The following is a 14,698-nucleotide window of genomic DNA, read 5'->3' as shown; positions in this document are numbered from 1 at the left end:
GAAGGAGCCCAGCACAATGTGGGTGCTCCTTTGGTGAAAGAGCAAGTCACACTACTGCCCCATCCAACTGGGTGCCATGCTGTCCTGGGAATCAAAGCTCTGGCCATGTCACCGTGTGGCTCTGTGTCCCCCGACTCCCCTTGATGTAGACTATGATGGATGGTCAGTCACCACATCACAGGGTCAGCTTCTCTATTGTCACCCCTCAGAACATCTCAGTTAGGACCAAGAACTTGGTTGACTCAGTCTTCTGGTGGAATGCATTCCGGCTGCCTGGCCACTTCTCCTCTGTGGGACTCAGCTTGGGTTCCTTCACCTTGCTCCCTCCCTAGCGTGTGAGCAACAGCTCTCAGTAACTGCTTGTTGATTGACAGACAGTTCTCAGTAAATACTCCTGTCAGAGTTTGACCTTTTTGATGTGGGGAAACCACGGTAGCCAGTGCTTTCTGTAAAGCAGGGCCTCTGTGAGGAAGGGAGTCTCTGCCGAAACTCACCACAGCTGCCTGGAAGCAGAGTCATCATATCCCCGCCTCCCTGTGGGCACTGGTTCTCAGGAGACCCAGTGTCTGTGAACCGTGGCAGAGTGTGGGGAGAGTCAGAGGCCCTGGGAGGGAGGGGCGATGCCGAGCAGCCTGCACACGTGTGTACACGTAGGTATGGACCTATCTGTAATGCACTTGGCACTCACCCATAGGATCATTGTCCTCTCTTAGGGAATTGATGGAGGCTCAGGGTTCTTGGGTAACACGGGGAGTTCAAAAATGGTTCTGGTCTCTGTATAGCATATGCCACCACCCACTCATTCCCAGAGCCCAGTTGTGCTACAGTGGCTTCTGAGAGAGGATTGCGCATGCTCACATGTGTACGTGACGTGGGTGAGGTTGGCATAGTTACTTGATACAAAGCAAAGTCAGCTCTGAGTGCAGAGGAAGCATGTAGGAATCAGGGGCTCTCTTGAATTTGGCCACCGCCTGTACATCTTGTCCCAGGAAAGATCATGCAGCCTAGACCTCCATTTCTTTCTCTGTGTTATTCTCAGCTCCTAGCATAGCACAGGGCCTACAGTAGGTCTTCATGAATACTTGTTCTTATGCGAAAGTGTGCACACAGGCCCCTCTGCACATTGCCACCTTCCTGTGCATGTGTGAGCCAGAGTGAATGGAGGTTCTGCATTTTTTATGTAGGCATGTGGATGAGGACATGTGAGCCTATGCGTCTCGGCTGGCCTGTTTATCATGTATGATGAAACTCATGCTATGTCCATGTCTGTATGCATCCATATCTGTATACATCATGTCTGTGGACTCTGGGTATATATGCATGTATATATCTGATATATGAGCAAGCGGGCAGTGTTCACGTCTGTGAGATGTGTTCTCTGTATGCAGGGGGCTGGCATGAGCACTGTGAGACAGGCTAGAGGAGAACTCTGGTCCCTCTCTGACTGGAGTCTGCCTCCGCCATCTTTCCTCTTGTGTCACCTTGGGCTCCGGGAATTATAGGACCCCAGGAACTATGGGACTCCGGGAACAATAGAACTCCAGGAACAATAGGACTGATAAACACCCTCATATCAAGAACCTGAAACTACCCCCAAGGGAGGAACAAAACCACCCCAGGTGATGGAGTTATTTATGGTCAGAGCCTGCACCTGAGTAGCAGTGAGCATCTCAGGGGAACCACAGTGCCCCTGGGGAGGTGACAGCAATACTCTTTACAGAACCATCCTGCAGGACCGCAACTGAGACGAGACCATGGCTGCCCAGGCCACCTGCCCAGGGTGACTATCGCACGAGGTCCTGCCCTGGCCCAACTCTCCTTCTCCTTAAGCAGAAAGCTCACATCAGGTTCCCAAAGACAAAGGTGGATTCGGGGTCACTGGACACCCCCTTGTCTCTCCCTCCTCCACACAGATGAATGTCCCTTCTCTGCTTCTCACCATTGCTTATTTCTTTGTTGGGAAGGAATCCGTTGGCAGTGGTCAGGCTGGTGATTTGTCCTAGCCTAGTGACAGGGTTGTGGCTAGCAGATACAACTTGGAAGGTCCCAAGTCCCTGCTTCTTATGTGGGTGACATAGGCAAGTTAAAGTCTTTGTGCCTCGGTTTCTTCATCTGTGAGATGGGACCATCATAACATCTGCAGTCTAGAGCTATTTGTGGAGGGACAAATAAGGTGGAAGCACCAGGCATACAGTAAGTGCTCAATGTATTCTCTCCGCTGTTGTCGCTTGTGTGTTGCACATACTGTATACAGTGCTTGGTGTGGGTTTTGCTTGAGACTATCTCTGTAGACCAGGCTGACCTCAGACTCAGAGATCTGCCTGCCTCTGCCTCCCAAGTGCTGGGATTAAACGTGTGCGCCACTAACACCCAGCTAAATAAAATGTTTTAAAATGAGTTTTTCTTCATTATGATCAAGTGCATGTGGCACAGCATACCGTGGAAGGCAGAGCACGGCTTTCTGGAGTCGGTCCCCCTCTGCCACAGTGGGTCCCAGGGTCCCCTCTTCCGCAGTGGGTCCCAGGGTCCCCCTCTTCCGCAGTGGGTCCCAGGGTCCCCCTCTTCCGCCGTGGGTCCCAGGGTCCCCCTCTTCCGCAGCGGGTCCCAGGGTCCCCCTCTTCCGCAGCGGGTCCCAGGGTCCCCCTCTTCTGCAGCGGGTCCCAGGGTCCCCCTCTTCTGCAGCGGGTCCCAGGGTCCCCCTCTTTTATAGTTCATTCCGGGGACCCCTGTTCTGCAGCAGGTTCCAGGGTCCCCCTTTCACAGCATGTCCCAGGGTCCCCCTCTTTCATAGCGCATTCCGGGGACCCTTCTTCTGCAGCAGGTTCCGGGGTCCCCCTCTTCTGCAGCAGACTCCAGGGATGAACTCAGGCTTGGCAGCAGGTGCTTAGTCTATCTTTGGAGCAAACCAGTTTGTCTTTCTTCTTTGTCTTCTCGTCCCTCTCTTCTTTTTAACACCCTGCTCCTTCACCCCGAAATAGGAGATGCTGAGCTGAGTCCATCTGGGGTGGTGCTGGGGGTGCCCGTCATTGAGTCTGTTCTCCCATGGATGGTGAACAAACTGGAAGGGCCAAGGGGATTTGGGAGTTCAAAAGGAATCAAGCTGCTGAGAAGGGAACCCAAGGTGTTAGCCTTCCACCGACTCTTTCAACTCTCCTGGCTTAAGCCTTGGCTTAAATCTGGGCCCTGGCCTTGGAGGCTAGTCCCTGCCCACTTTGGCCTTGTGGTCAAGGAAATGATCAAGGAGAGCTAGGCATGCTCTTAACAAGCCTGGGCGGTGTGAGCATAGAGCAGGAAAGATCTCCTGATGTGGGAATCAGGAAAACTGCCTACGGCAGGTGTTACCTAAGTGGAGATACAAAGGGGAAATTGTCAGCCAGGAGATGGCAGGGCTGTCCACTGGACAGAGGCATAGTCCACACAAAGGCCAAGGAAGCTGACTGATGATAAGGACAGGGAATTCGGGAGGCGGCTGGTGGCCACACATGGGGCTGGGAACTAGAAGGGTCTTGTCACTTGCAGGCCTGCCTGGCTCAAGTCTGATGGGAGCAGCTGTGTCCTCGGTGAGTCCTAAGTGGGGGTGGAGCAGAGCAGAGAGCCTAAGACAACTATGTTCTTTGCGTAAGTATTTAGTGGGCACCTCTAGGTGCCAGACACTGGGGGTGCTTCCACGTGACACTGCACAAAGTCCCTGTGCGTATGAAGCAGAGTCAAGGGTAGAAAGCAGATGGTCAGGGGAGGTCACAGGGACACGTAGTGTAGCTTGGATAACTACACTTGTGCCTGGCAGGACCGGCAGAAGAAAAGTTGGAGAAACACCTGGACCCCAGTGGGTGGCTAGGAAGACTGTGATGACAAAGTGGGGAGGGGCATTTGACCATAGGATGAGGGAAGTAAAGGAACAAGGCCCACAAGGCTGGAAGGGACAGCCAGCCAGGGCAAACATGGATAAGGAGAGAGGAGAGGAAGTGAGAGGGGCAGGGACCTTGGGAAAGATGCAGGCTCCGTGTGCAGATGCAGAGCAGGCTCGGAAGCTCAGCCACAGGCATGTACTGATCCCATATCTATTGTAGAATGACGGCATCAGTTGCAGCGAGAAGAGTGCATTTTGGTAAAGGGGACCCAAAGGTCAGAGAAAGCCCATTTCTGTCACATGCGCAGGGGCACAGGTGGTAGCTGTGGTTTGGGGGTACATGTTATAGGTAAAGAGAACCAGCAATAATTCTTAACAAGGGAGGCATCAACGACAGTGTGCCGTGGACATTCTTGGGCCAGCTCCACACTGCCGTGGAATATTCCTTCGCACTATGTGAAGCTGTGTCGCTGTGATTGGTTTAATAAAAAGACAAACAGCCAATAGCTAGGCAGGAGGTATGGGGGGGAGGGGACTTCTGAACAGAGCGAGCGCCGGGAAGAAGAAAGGCAGAGTCGCCAGCCAGATGGAGAGGAAGCAGGATGTAAAGATAACCAAGCCACTTAAAAGAAGGGAGATGAAAAGACACAGGCTAATTCAAGTTATGAGGACTAGTTAAGAACAAGCCTACAAAAGACCGAACTTTCATAATTAATACTAAGTCTCCGCGCCATTCTTTACGAGCTGGCGACCCCAAAAGAAAAGTCTGCCTACGCCTCACCCACTCAGTCCTAACCTTTAGCGGGGCCCAGGAGCAGGTAGAATACTGGTCCCTGAGCACACAACCCTGACCTTCCTCTCCATCGTTCCTCCAGCCTTCCTAACACCATCATGCTTCCCCACTAGAATCTGGGGTCCTTAGCCTGGGAGAAGTTTGAGTGTCCAGGGGACCCTTAGAGATATTTGGAGACACTTCTGGTTTTCACAGCCTTCGGTGGGAGCATGGCCCAGGGAGGACAGACCTGAGAATGTCCAGGATAGCTTCATAGTGAAGGCTGACTGTGCAGACCTGCCTCGATGGAGTAGTCTGTCCACAGCGCACTACAGAGCCTGGGCCCCACAGTCTCCAGCAGCTCCTCCCAGGCACCACTGAGAACTCCGGTCCTTCTAAAAAGGAGGCAAACCTGTGCCCAGGAGGCAGTGGGCAAGTGTAGTGATGGTTTCACCCTACAATGCCGGCTGGTTTCTGGAAAAGAGAGCTTGGCATTTTCTGCGGCTCCTACCCTTCCACCAGCCCTGGCCGTCTTTGGCTGAGGGTCTTCAGGGGCCTCAGGCCCTCAGCCCAGGGCTCCCTCCTCACTCTAGAAACATCATCCATGGCTACGAGTCCCTCCCCCATGGGATGCCCCTTCCAGCTCCAGCCTCACCACTTCCTCTCATTCTTGCAACCACAGGGTCCTCTCTACCCACACTAGAACTTCATCATTCCCAGAATTAGCCTTCGCAGTCACACACCCATGCCTGTGGCTCATCCAGGCGCTAAGGCTGGGTTGAGTCACTGCCCTCTGGCCCTCTGTACTGTTCTTCCCTGGTGGTCCCCCAACCCCAGCCTCACCCCCTTCCTTCTCTTTCTCCTTGGTCGGTCTTCTGTCACCTCCCATCTTCTCCACAGAGTCACCTTTCCCTCCTCTCCGCATAGACTGTAGGGTCTGATCACCCCTTACTGATTTAGACATAGAAAACCTGGTTCCACATTTTGGGATGTTTCGGGGGAGACCTCCTCTGTTATTCAATCATCATTTTGTACACTGTGAAGAAGTGTCACTGTTATTGGTTTAATAAGAAATGAATGGTCGATAGCTAGGCAGGATTTCCAGACACAGAAGACCCAGGGCGGGGGGTGGGGTGGGGGTGGGGGTAGAAGAGCGGCAATGCCAGGAATCACCAGACAGACAGAGAGGAAGCATGACGTGTAGGAGATGGGGCAACAAGCCATGAGCCTCATGGCAGCACTTAAATTAGTAGAAATGGGTTAATTTAAGTTACAAGAGCTAGAAACAAGCCTAACCTATTAGCCAAGTTTTTATAATTAATAATATATCTGTGTCACTTTTTTTGTGAGCTGGTGGCCCAAAAAGGAAAATCCACTACACTTCACCATCTTTTCACCTGCTTGTTGTTAGTATTCAGGCGTCTGCACTGGCCTGCCCTTGGGGTCCTGACGGGATACACCCTCAGCTGCAGCCACTAGGAGCAGCTCCTGTGCACACCTCCTGTGCACACCTCCTGTGCACACCTCCTGTGCACACCTCCTGTGCACACCTCCTGTGCACACCTCCTGTGCACACCTCCTGTGCACACCTCCTGTGCACACCTCTTCACTGTGTTCCCTTTTAAACGAGCCCTGCCCACCTCCCACCTTCCCACCTTTCTTTTTCTCTCTCCCTCTCTGTCTGTTCCCCTTTCTCTCTCTCTCTACCTCCCTCCCTCCCTCCCCTCTCTCTCCTTCCCTACCTGTCTCTCTATCTATTCCTCCTCCATCTCTCTTCTCTTTTGTTGCTCCCATCCCCAGAGTCTGCTCTCCTTCTTCCCATTCCTTCTTTTCATGTTTCCTTTTCTCTAATAAAAACGCCTCCATGTAAAGTAGCCTTAAATGCATGGACACAGGAAACAAATTCCTAAATATAACACCAGTAGCACAGACACTGAGAGAAACAATTAATAAATGGGACCTCCTGAAACTGAGACGCTTCTGTAAGGCAAAGGACACGGTCAACAAGACAAAACAGCAGCCTACAGGATGGGAAAAGATCTTCACCAAACCCACATTGGACAGAGGACTGATCTCCAGAATTTATAAATAACTCAAGAAACTAGACATCAAATTACCAAATAATCCAATCAAAAAATAGGGTACAGGTCTAAACAGAGAATTCCCAACAGAGGAATCTCTAATGATTGAAAGACACTTAAGGAACTGCTCAACATCCTCAGCCATCAGGGGAATGCAAATTAAAACAACTCTGAGATTTCATCTTACACCTGTGAAAATGGCCATCAAAAACACTGATGACAACTTATGCTGGAGAGGATGTGTGGTAAAGGGAACACTCCTCCATTGCTGGTGGGAGTACAAACTGGTACAGCCGCTTTGGATTTCAGTATGGTAATTTTTCAGAAAATTAGGAAACAACCTACCTCAAGACCCAGCAATACCGCTCTTGGGCATGTACCCAAAGGATGCACACTCATACCACAAGGACACTTGCTCAACTGTGTTCATAGCAGCATTATTCATAATAACTAGAACCTAGTAACAACCTAGATGTCCTTCAAGCAAAGAATAGATAAAGAAAATGTGATATATTTACACAATGGAGTACTATACAGTAGTAAAAAACAATGACATCTTGAAATTTCATGCAAATGGATGAAAAAAACCATCCTGAGTAAGGTAACCCAGACCCAAATAGACAAACATGGTGTGTACTTACTCATAAGTGGATATTAGACATAAAGGAAAGAATAACCAGTCCACAATTCCAAAAAAGCTAGGTAACAAGGAAAACCCTAAGAGAAACATGCATGGATCCCCCTGGGAAGGGGAAACAGGTAAGATCTCCTGAAAAGATTGGGAGTGTGGGGGAGGGGAAGAAGGGAGGCTGGAATGGGAGGGGAGAGGTGAAGGGGAGGAAGGAGGAGAACATGAGGAAATGGGATGCTCAAGAAGGGGGAAGGACAGAAAGGGAGAGCAAGGAAAGAGACACCATGATTGAAGGAACCATCAAAGGGCTAGCAAGAAACATGGCACTAGGGAAATTCCCAGGATCCACAAGGATGACCCCAGCTAAGACTCTAAGTAACAGTGGAGAGGATGCCTAAACTGGCCTTACCTTAACTGTCATCACAGAACCTTCATCCAGCAACTGATGGAAGCAGATGAGGAGTGATAATATGTGAAAGGGATCAAGACCATGATGGGGACACCCACAGAAACAGCTGACCTGAGCTAGCGGGAGCTCACTGACTCTGGACTGATAGCAACAGAACCTGCACAGGACCAAACTACGCCCACGGAATGTGGGGGACGTGGTGAGGCTTGGGCAGTCTGTGGAGCCACTGGCAATGAGACCAGCATTTAGCCCTAGTGCTTGAAGTGGCATCTTGGAGCACATTCTCTTTGGAGAGATACCTTGCTCAGCCTAGATATAGGGAGGAAGAGTCTTGGTCTTGCCTCGCAGTGAAGTGTCAGACTTTGTTGACTCCTCATAGGAAGCCTTACCCTTTCTGAGAAGTGGATGGGAGGTAGGGAGGTGGGGTGGGAGGAGGGGAGGGAGTGGGAATGGGGATATCTATATAAATGAGAAAAGACTGTACTAAAAAAATTCTTAATAAAAAATAAAATAGAAAAAAAAACCTCCACGTGAGTTCTGTCACATGGCATCTTTCTCTCACATGTTGCTTTAAAAAAAAATCACAGCACTCATTGTCCTTCCAGATGACTACACGGTGTGCCTCAGGTTCTTTACCCCGCTGTAATCATGATTAGCAGGGATTTCTCTTACTCTCCCATTGCCCTGCATACAGACTGCCACCATAGAGGCCAACTCAAGTGCATAAAACCAAATGGCCACAAGCCCACCCACCTGTTTCTCAATCATGGGTCTCACCTTGTACCAGGTGAAGAAAATCATTCAGATTTCTTGTTCGTCCTCATGGACACCCTGGAAGCATGGCCTACTGTTCCCCGGGAGTCCCATTCTGGTGGGTTCCAATCTAGTTGCCTAGAGCGACAGTCACTTGTTCCTTAAAGCACTTTGATTGGCTGCCTGCCCTTCCCTGGTACCCCCCAGGCTCCTTTGGTAAAGACCCGGTCTCCAGATGGTACACTATTGAGAGATGATTGGATCATGAGGCTTCTGACCTAATCAATGAAATACTCCATGATGGAGGAATACTTGAGTAGATTGCGAGAACTATAGAGGGTCTACTGACTGGAGGAAGTGAGTCACCACACACAATGTCTACTGTCTTAGTTACTGTTCTCTTCCTTTGAAGAGACACTATGACCAAAGCAACTCTTACAAAAGGAAACACGTAGCTGTGGGCTTGCTTACAATATTAAAGGGTCAGTCCGTGACTATCAGGGCAGGAAGCAGGCAGGCATGAGGCTGGAGCAGTAGCTGAGAGCGTTATATCCTGGTCAGCATGAAGCAGACAAAGAAAGACACTGTCTGGTGTAGGCCTTTGAAACCTCACAGCCCACCGTCAAGGGCCTACTTCTTCCAACAAGGCCACACCTCTGAATCCTTCTAGTCCTTCTCAAACAGTTCCACTTTCTGATGACTAAGAACTCAAATATATGAGCTTAAGGGGGCCATTTCCATACAGACCACCACACCTACCTTGCTCCCTCCACGCCACCATGAGGTGTAAGCAGTCCTGTTCTTCTCTGCCCTCTCTCCCATGTAGCTCTGCCTCACTGAAGGCCCACAGCAATGGAGCCATGGAGCCAAGTAGTTCTGAATGCAAACCTCTGAAACCCTGAGCCAACACAAACCCTTTCTCATGTAGGGTGGCTCAGACATGGTCTGCTCACTAACATGTTGCTCTCCATGGTTCAGAGTTGTAACTCATATGGTCCTTTTGGAAGCCCAAAGTCATGGTGTCCCTCTGACTGACAAAATGGTCTGTTGAGGAACATCACTAAGGAAGAGTAGGGAACAAGCCTCAAGGAGGAGCTTCCTAGGGACCCAGAAGGAAGGCTAGGCTGCATATTGTGGATCTGATAGGGGGAGATTTCTCCTCACTCACTCACTAAGTGACCCTTGTGTTTATTTTATGGGCATATCCATCAGTGGTCAAACAGAAAGGAAACACCAGTAAGTCACAGCATACTCTGTTATGTATGCATGAGCAGAGGGGACACAGTCACCTGCTGCCATCCCCTGCCCATCTGACATCACATCAGCAGGGATGGGGTTTGAGAACATGATACAAGTGCCTCAGGATTTTGAAAATCTCTTTCCACAGTAGACTCTCTAGTGGGCCAGCAATCCTAGATGCCGATTCATTTGATAAATGTTTGGGAAATTCATCCAGAATTAAAATTTAAGTCAATCAGTAGATCTGTCCCTTGAGAAAGTCAGAGGACCAGCAAGACAGATGTGACTTGTCACAGACAAGATCCAGAGTCTCATTCTATCTCGTGGTGGTCTAGAACTCACTGTGTTGCCCAGGCTGTCCTTGAATGTAGGACAGTCCTTCTGCCTCAGTTCCCCCAGTGCTAGGACAACAGCTGACTTTGTATTTTTCATTTCTCAGCACTCTTTGTTCCCCATAAGATTAAAACCACAAATACATAATCCAGGTGTGGTGGCGCACGCCTTTGTTCCCAGTTCTTGTGAGGCAGAGGCAGGCAGATCTCTGTGAGTTTGAGGGCAGCCTGGGCTAGAGTGAGCTCCAGGACAGCCATAGATATACAGAAAAGCCCTGTCTCAAAAAAAATTAAAAATGTATAGGCAATAAATATAGATCTGTTAGTGGGTGTTAAATAAAGGTGTAGATTGTGACAATAATAATATAAAGAGAGAAGCTGTGGAACTGTTTAGAAGTCTCCTCTTCTCTCTCTCTCTCCCCTCTCTCTTCTCTCTCTCTCTCTCCTCTCTCTCTCTCTTCTCTCTCTCCTCTCTCTCCTCTCTCTTTCTCTGTGTTTGTGTATGTCTGCTTTCTCTCTCTGTCTCTCCCTCTCTCCTTCCCTCTCTCTAGTAGGGTCTCATTGTGTAGTTCTTGCTTGGATTTGTGATCCTCCTCTTTAGCCTGTCATAGTCTTGGATCACAGGCCCATCATATCCAGCAGAAGTAGAGTTTTGAACGTTATTAATACCAAATTGAACTAAATTCAAGTTAGTCTTTTTTCCTTTTTATTAGATTTTTATTTATTTTATGTACCAGCCACAGTTTTCCTTCCTTCCTCTCCTCCCATTCCCTCCCCTACCTCCATTCTACCCTCCCCCATTCACTCCTCAAAAAAAGTAAGGCCACCCATGGGGAACCAACAAAATATGACTTATCAAGTTGAGGTAGGACTTCCCCCCTCCTGCATCAAGGTTGAGTGAGGCATCCCACCATAGGGAATAGGTTCCAAAACGCCAGCTCATGTGCCAAGGACAGATCCTGGTCCCACTGCTAGGGGCCCTACAAACAGACCAAGCTGCACAACTGTCACCCACATTCGGAGAGCCTAGGTTGGTCCCATGTAGGCTTCTTTAGATGTCAGTCTAGAGTCCCTGAGCTCCCACGAGCTCGGATCAGCTGTCTCTGTGGGTTTCCTCATCATCCAAATTACATCTTTATAAATTCCCTGTGTTGAATGCAAAGCCAATGGCAATCATTAAAAACAATTTTAAGAAGCAGACAATGAGGAGAGTATATAAACAATACAGTAGGAGAAAAGTCAATCAAACCCTAAAGATAGAGATTCTGAGGGAACTGAGTGATAGACAAAGGCAAACAGCAAAATGTGAAGCAATCCCTGCTAGTAATCGCTTCATACTTAACAGAGTAGAGAGTGTTTAAGATACACATTGGCAGAATGGATTTAAAGAGCATTACCCAACTATATGCTGTCTACAAGACACAAACGAGTGTAAAGTGAAAGATTTAAGGGGACATTTCATGCAAAGAAAACCCAAGAGCTCTGAGTAGTAATGCCATGAAAAATAGACAAATTTTAAGGAAAAAATCATTTCAAAAAGTAAACATTATATGCTAATAAACCTGTCAGCTCATAGGAAACATGTAATAGCCATATGCATATGCATCCCATATTGGAACGCGAGAATAAATGAACAAATACAGACAGAACTGAACAGGAACTTCGGTGTTATACCATAGCAGTTGGCAGCTTCAGTGCCATGCTTTCAATAATGGAGAGATCAGCTAGGCAGAAGGCATCGAGTAAAGAAAACTGGAATGACATTTAAAAAAAGAAAACCAGTTAGAGCAACAGACAAGCATAGCATCCCATCAAAATCAGCCATGGTCAGAAAGAATGGACGGAGCATTCTACAAGGCAGATCTTGGGTTAAGTCACAAAACAAGTCTTCATAAATGTGGTGTTAATGAAAATGGTCCTGGTAGACTCATATATTTGAATACCTAGTCATCATGGAGTTCAACCATTTGAGAAGAATTAAAAGAAGTAGGAGGCATGGCCTTGTTGGAGGAAGTACGTCACTTTCGTCACTTCCGGGTGAGCTGTGAGGTTCTAAAAGCCCACACTATTCCCAGTTGGTTCTCTTTTCGCCTTGGACTTGCAGATCAGCTGTGAGCTGTCAGCCACTGCTCCTGCACTGTGCCTGCCTGCCTGCTGCCCCTCTCCCTGCCAAGGCGGTTATGGACTCACCCTCTGCAGTTGTGAGCTCCAATAGGCTCTTCTATAAGACGCCTTGGCGGGCATGTCTCTTCACAGCAACGGAAAAGTAACTAAGACAATGAACTTAAAAAGACTGAAATTGCCAGGTGTGGTGGTGCACACTTTAATTCTAGCACTGGGGAGGCAGAGACAGGCTGATCTCTGTGAGTCTGAGGCCAGCCTGGTCTACAGAGTGAGTGCCAGAATAGCTAGGGCTACATAGAGAAACCCTGTCTCAGAGAGAGAGAGAGAGAGAGAGAGAGAGAGAGAGAGAGAGATTGAGATTCCATTGTTTTCTCTGACCACAGCGTTAGAAAAGCGGAAAGTGTACAGCTGTGTGTGAATTACACAGCACACCCTAACCAGCCAATGACTCACAGGACTCACAAAAGAGATCAGAAAGCAAAGATGAATGAACACAACCGTCCTGACTTGGATGTCACCCAAGGCCATGTACTCAAGGTTTGCTAATCAGCGTCTGGTGCAATGGGGAGGTGGCCGAACTTTTAAGAGGTGGGACCTAGTGCGAGGAAGTTAGGTGACTGGAGGTGTACTTTTGGGGGCACTACGGCAACTCCAGCCTCTCTTCTAAGCTTCTAGGCCACACTGAGATGAGCAGGTTTCTCCCTTCACACACCGCCATTACAGCACGTTCCCTTGCTACAGGTTCAAAAGCAACCACGGACTGTGAAAATCCTGAAACCTGGAGCCAGAATTAATCTTTCCTCTTCTTAAATTGAGTTCTCGGGTGTTTTGTCAGAGTGCTGGAAAGCCGAAGCACCGGCACACCGAAACTTATGGGGAATGTATTGAAAGCCAAGAGAGTCGGAGCTGCAGACACATTCATTAGACTAAGAGCACAGATCAGTGGCCTAGCTATACTCTTTTACACGACTGTCAGGGGCTGCAAACACTGGAATCTTGGCCTTTTTTTAAATTTTTAATTATGTATGTACACATGTGCAGCTACCAGAAGAGGCCAGAGCTGTCAGATTGCTCTGCAGCCAGAATATAGGTGGTTTCCAATTCTCTAGCATGGACACTGGGAACTGAACTCAAGTCCTCTCTGCAAGAGGAATAACTGCTGAATCATCTTTCCAGCCCCTTGACTGTACTCCTTAAGGAACTAGAAAAAGAAAACGAAACCCAATGCTTGCTAAAGAGATTAAGTAATACACGTTAGGATGGAGATAAATGAAAACTAGAAAAACAGAAGAGAGGATCAGCAGAACCAAAAGTTATTTCTTTGAACAGAAATTGGAAAAGTTTAACAAACCCTTAGCTAATCAAGAAAGAAAACTAAAATAAGATCAGAAACGGAAAGGGAGATGGTGCCTTCGTGCACATAAAAGCCAGAATTTTGTGATCACCCATCATCAAAATCGACTCAAAAAAAGAAAGAAAGAAAGAAAGAAAGAAAGAAAGAAAGAAAGAAAGAAAGAAACTCTGAATAGACATAACAAAACAAACAAAGTAGGAAGCTGAACTGGTCACCCTCAAAACTCCTAGCAAAGAAAAGCACAGCCTTTGCTGGAGAATTCTGCCAAGCACTGGAAGAATTAGCTTTATTTCTTCTCATCCTCTTCCACAAAATAGAAGAGGAGAAAATGATTCCTAAGTCACTATGGTGCCGACTCCAGACAAGGACACCAGAGGGAAAATACAAAAAACAAACAAACAAACAAAAAACCCAGAGCAACAGTCCTTATGAGCATAGACACAAAATTCCACAAGGGTGCTGGGGAAAAAAATGAGGAGCAAGGTAAACAGACTCTAATTCGTGACTGCATGGTTTGGCTGTGTGTTCAAGTCTCGATTGCAAGCGGCCTAGATTTGAGACGTGGCTGGATGATGAGGTCTCTGACCTGATGGCACTGTTGGGAAGAAGTGGAGCCTGTGTGGAGTAAATAGGCCTACCCCCTCGTCTGTCTCTGCTTCCTGGCTCATGTGAGGTGAGCAGCCCTATTCTCCCACACCCCTGCCACCATGAAGCTCGGCCTTGCCATTGCCCAGCAGTAACAGACCAGGCAGACTGAAGCCCCTGCAACTTTCAGCCTCCCAAATCTTCCGCTTTTTCCCATTGTCCTATCAAGAATGTGTCAGCCATGAAAAGTCTGACTGAGTAGAGTTACCTCAGGAATGCAAGGGTAGCCCAACATAGTATGAACCACCACAGTCCGTGATGGAGGCTAAGGGGGAAAAAACCCCACGTGGGTATCTGTTATAATGCAAACTAGGAACAAAAGGGACTTCCCTCAGCTTGGTAAAGGACATGAGCCAAAGACTCTCAGTCAACAGCACGCTCACAAGCCCCAAAACCCTGAAACTTTCCCGTAAGGTCGCCCACTCTACCACTTCTATTCAACCTTGCACCAAATGTTTTAACCTGACAATTCAGCCGGAAAAAGAAATGTAAAAAACAACCCAAAGGT

Source organism: Myodes glareolus, chromosome 7, assembly GCF_982192425.1.
Source record: "Myodes glareolus chromosome 7, mMyoGla1.1, whole genome shotgun sequence".
Classification (NCBI taxonomy): domain Eukaryota; kingdom Metazoa; phylum Chordata; class Mammalia; order Rodentia; family Cricetidae; genus Myodes; species Myodes glareolus.
Note: the sequence above shows the minus strand (reverse complement) of the source record.